This window comes from Akebia trifoliata, chromosome 15 (assembly GCF_017979445.1).
Source record: "Akebia trifoliata isolate Shusen 1 chromosome 15, ASM1797944v1, whole genome shotgun sequence".
NCBI lineage: Eukaryota > Viridiplantae > Streptophyta > Magnoliopsida > Ranunculales > Lardizabalaceae > Akebia > Akebia trifoliata.
The window spans coordinates 15,973,183-15,977,564 of record NC_141389.1 but is presented as its reverse complement, the minus strand read 5'-3'; positions in this window follow the sequence as shown (position 1 = coordinate 15,977,564).

The following is a 4,382-nucleotide window of genomic DNA, read 5'->3' as shown; positions in this document are numbered from 1 at the left end:
GTATAATTTCCATTGTGTTGGTAGTGTACAAGATTATGCTGTGGTATTCAAACAATTGATCTGGCAAAGAGTCTTATTATCCCTTTCCTACAACAGATCCTTGGGGAAAATCCTTGCAAAATTCATCCAGTTGGCTACTTTATACATGATTACGAGTCAAACCAACAAAATACTTTTTGTTGGTAGGTGTGATCCGTTGGATATAGTTGGGTCATATGGAATTTCCCTGTTCTCTTCCCCAATCGTGATATCTTCTGTTTCGCACAATAGTTATTATCATGGAGCAGTGCCAAATTGTCCTCAATTCTGCTCAAGGCAAAGATTCAGAGCACTTGTATTTGGATTTACCTCGTACCATAGCGGAGCTGGCCCCCCAAAACATAAAACAGAACTTGTTTCTTGAGCTAGCGGGTCACCTCCTTTGCTATGGCACGCAAACGGTAAGAGTCTAGAGTTTTTAAATGAATTTTTTAGGAGACAGATCAAGGTTCCTTTTTTTTTTTTTTTTAATTTTTTCTTTACGATTGATGATCCAACACAATTTTTGTCCTGATCCCTACTTAGTAAAACTAATCTATTATTTATCTATATAATAAAATACATTGGTGGGTTTTACTCCTTTATCCCTCACATAAGTAGTGGATGAGATTAAATCTTACCACGAATCTCAAGAATCACTTTTGACTTTATAATCTTTTCCTTTTCTCATCGTTTCCAAGAATGCTTATTTTCTTTCTTTTTCCACTCTTTGAAGGAATACCCCTATAGGTTTATTATTTGGTTTCTATCGTCCTTTTTTTAATATTACCCTTTCAACTCTCCCCTCTTTTCCATTATGACCCTCCAGTTTTTTTTTTTCCTCTTTTACTTGTTAACCCCAAAGAGGATGCCCATGTCGTAGGTGTTGTAAAATTCATAGTTTTATTTATGTATTTTGTTAAGGGCAATGTTTGAATTTAAGACTTCTTGAGTGTTATTTGTAAAATGTAGAGATTTTCTTAATTAGTGAAATATAAGCTAAGAAAGCTTTTTCCCTTTTATATAAGTTGGAAGTCAAAGATTCTCTTAGTTTTCTTATTTGTGAGAGTTGTCGAGACAACTCTTCAAATCTTTAGTCTCACATTGGATAAATGCAATAATAATATTCAACAAATAAGGAACACCTTTCTCTTTTTTGTTTAGATGTGAGTGAGAAAAGGAGTGGGCCATGCATGCACATGCGGACACAAGGCATCGTGGGGTTGCAGCTCATTGTGTTCGAGGCCAACTCATCAGAAAATCTTAGTATGTGTGTGAGCATGTGATGCGCATGCAGGGAGGGAGGGTGCAAATCTTAGATTTAAGCCTCATATTGTTAGGCTCAAAGCCAATAAGAGAGGGAGTGCCTTAAAGTGGAGTTGGAGAACTTACAACATTATGATCTCTCTACCATTCTATTTGAATCTTGTTGCTCATATTAGACTGATCGTATTTGTTGTATATTTGTTATTTTTGAGTGCACGGTTAGCATGTAACTGTTGAATCTTGGAAACCAATTGTCGGAGCTTTTTTGCATTGTGGAAAGATCTTAAAGGGGCTCAAAATTTGGAACAATCCTAATAGGGCACAAATTTGGTTTTAAAGATAGTGGTTTCTTCGTGCCTCAGTTATTGATAATTTCTTTGTGTTTTTTTACATTATTCTATGGTTTAGAATCTATTGTTTCCAAAACACATAACCTGAAACGAGAACCAAAATATATAACAATCTTAAAACCAAATTTATATGTATTCTGTCTCTATTTTTACCTCCTGAAACATGGATTTTAGACCTTGAACATGTGAAACCAGAACCCTTTAATTGGAAGCTTTACCAAAGATGGAGCTAGAAGATGCTCTTCTTCCTTAAAGCCTTAAATGTACTGTTCGCTTTCAAGGGAGAAAAATCTGTAGAAATTAATCATGATCTGCAAAACTAGGTCAAAGTAAATGGGATTTGTAGGAAATATGTTTTATCTTGTCTTGTAAACACTTTGTATGATATTTAATGTGTATGACTTCTAAAGAATTGTCCGGGGGGGAGGGGGGCATTAGAAAAGGAGTATATAACAGAAAATGCGGGTGTCAAAAAATATATAGTCAAAACATTTCTAGAACTTTTAATTATTGATGGGAAGTTAATTATGGACCAAGTGAATGAATTTCATAATATTTTTCACGAATTAACCTATGAAGGCATTAAATTGTCTGAACAATTTGTTGTGTCATCCTTAATTGAGAAACTTCTTAAAAGTTAGAATGAATACAAAACTAATTTGTGGTAGAAGAAGAAAGATATGTAGTCAAAACATTTCTAGAGTTTTTAACTGTTGATAAGAAGTTAATTATGGATCAAGTGAATGAATTTCAAAATATTATTCAAGAATTAACCTATGAAGGCGTTTAATTGCTTGAACAGTTTGTTGTGTCATCTTTAATTGAGAACCTTCCTGAAAGTTGTGATGAATACAAGACTAATTTATGGTAGAAGAAGAAAGATAAATCTCTTGAAGATCTCATTGTCCACATCAACATAGAAGACACTAGTTGACAAAGAGAGAAAAATGATAAGGTGAAACAATTTATCACCAAAGTCAATCTCGTTGAAGGAGATTATCAAGAAGACGTTAAAAAAAGAGGAACCATGAACAAAAAACACCATTGACTTCAAGAAGCCAAAATACAATTTTTTCGTGTGTGGTAAGCCTGTTCATCATGCAACTGAATGTAGATTCAGAAAGACTAAGGAAAAATCAAAAGGGAACCATGTGAATTTGACAGAGACATATGATGAGAGCATAGTCGCAATTATCTCAAAGGCCAGTCTTGTGGAAAACTTTAAGGAGTAGGTTGTTGACACTGGTGCCACGTGTGTGGAAAGAGGGAGATGTTTACCTCCTACAATCTTGTAAATGACAAAGTGGTCTACTTAGGAGACTCGAAGACATCTCAAGTTATTGGAAAAAGGTGAAGTAACCATCAAGCTGACTTTTGGGATTATGTTGACATTCACTTATGTCCTCCATGTTCCCGCCATTAGAAGAATCTTGCGTTCGGTTCTTTTTTGAACCAAGCTGACATTAAACTTGTTTTTGAGTCAAATAAACTTATATTGACAAAGAATGGGGTATTTCTAGGAAAAGGGTATTGTAATGGTGGATTATTTGTACTCAATGTTATGAATGAAAATGCATCTTATTCTACTTATATTGTTGAGTCAATTTCTTTATGACATGCTAGACTAAGGCACACTAGCTTAGGAAACCTAAAGAAATTGAAAAACTTAGGCCCTGTTTGATAACGTTGCCAAAATTTGTTGTCAGATTCTTTTGTAAGAAGTAACTGTCAGAAACAGCTGTAAAAAACTTAAACACTGAAAAACTTGTTTGATAGTCTTGTAAAAGTATTGTGCTGTTTACCAGAATTTGATAATTATTATTTGATATAGCTACTGGATTCTACTGTATTATGGTAAAATGACCAAAATACCCTTAATGTTTATAATGCACCCAAAATGATCAGAACACCCTTATAAATATATAATTACACTTGTGTGGTCAGAATTCGGTGAACAGCTACGATGAATCCATCCGTACTGATATGAAGTCATCCTTAGCACCTCCCTCCTCACGGCAGCGTAGTACCTGCCAAAATCACTCTAACGCTCAAGTTAGAAAAGAAGAGGAATCTTTTTTAGTACTGGTTAAACGCTCACTTTTCCAGAAGGATCTCCTCTATAGTGCTTATTGTGTTATTTATCCCCCCTCGACTGTCCCTAGGATTTCCTCTTCCATAGGCAATAACGATGGATTTTTTACTAACTCTACGGAGTTGTTTACCTAATCGGGATCTTCTAGATTGATTATACTTATTTGCAAAGATCTCCTCCGTGATCTCTAGGATTGGCATACACGCAACAATTTTATGGTTTTCTTAAGATCTGGTTTGCCCTGCTTGGCAGGTCTGATCTAGCTTATTGTTGTGCTACCCTACCAGCCAGGCTAGGAAGGTTTCTGCTCTGAACTGCTCCACTAGCAAGACTGCGCTTCCGTATACTATTTTGCGTCTGGTATCACTTAGTTAATTCGGACACGTGTATGGCCTAGATCTAGCATGCAATTATTTTCCTTTACAATTACCCCCTCTCGAAAAGGTGTAAGGTTTCTTCGTCTCCTCGAGACATTGGCTGCCTAGCTCTTTCATAATTGCGTTTGCTATTTTCGAATCGATGCATTTAATGCGACATCACTTCGAGTCTTTTCTGACGGCCTAGATGGATTGCTCTTCATCTGTACCCATCCACGTGTCTTGATGTATTTCACACTACCCCCAATCTTGCGACTCTTCAATTGGGCTCTGGCCATC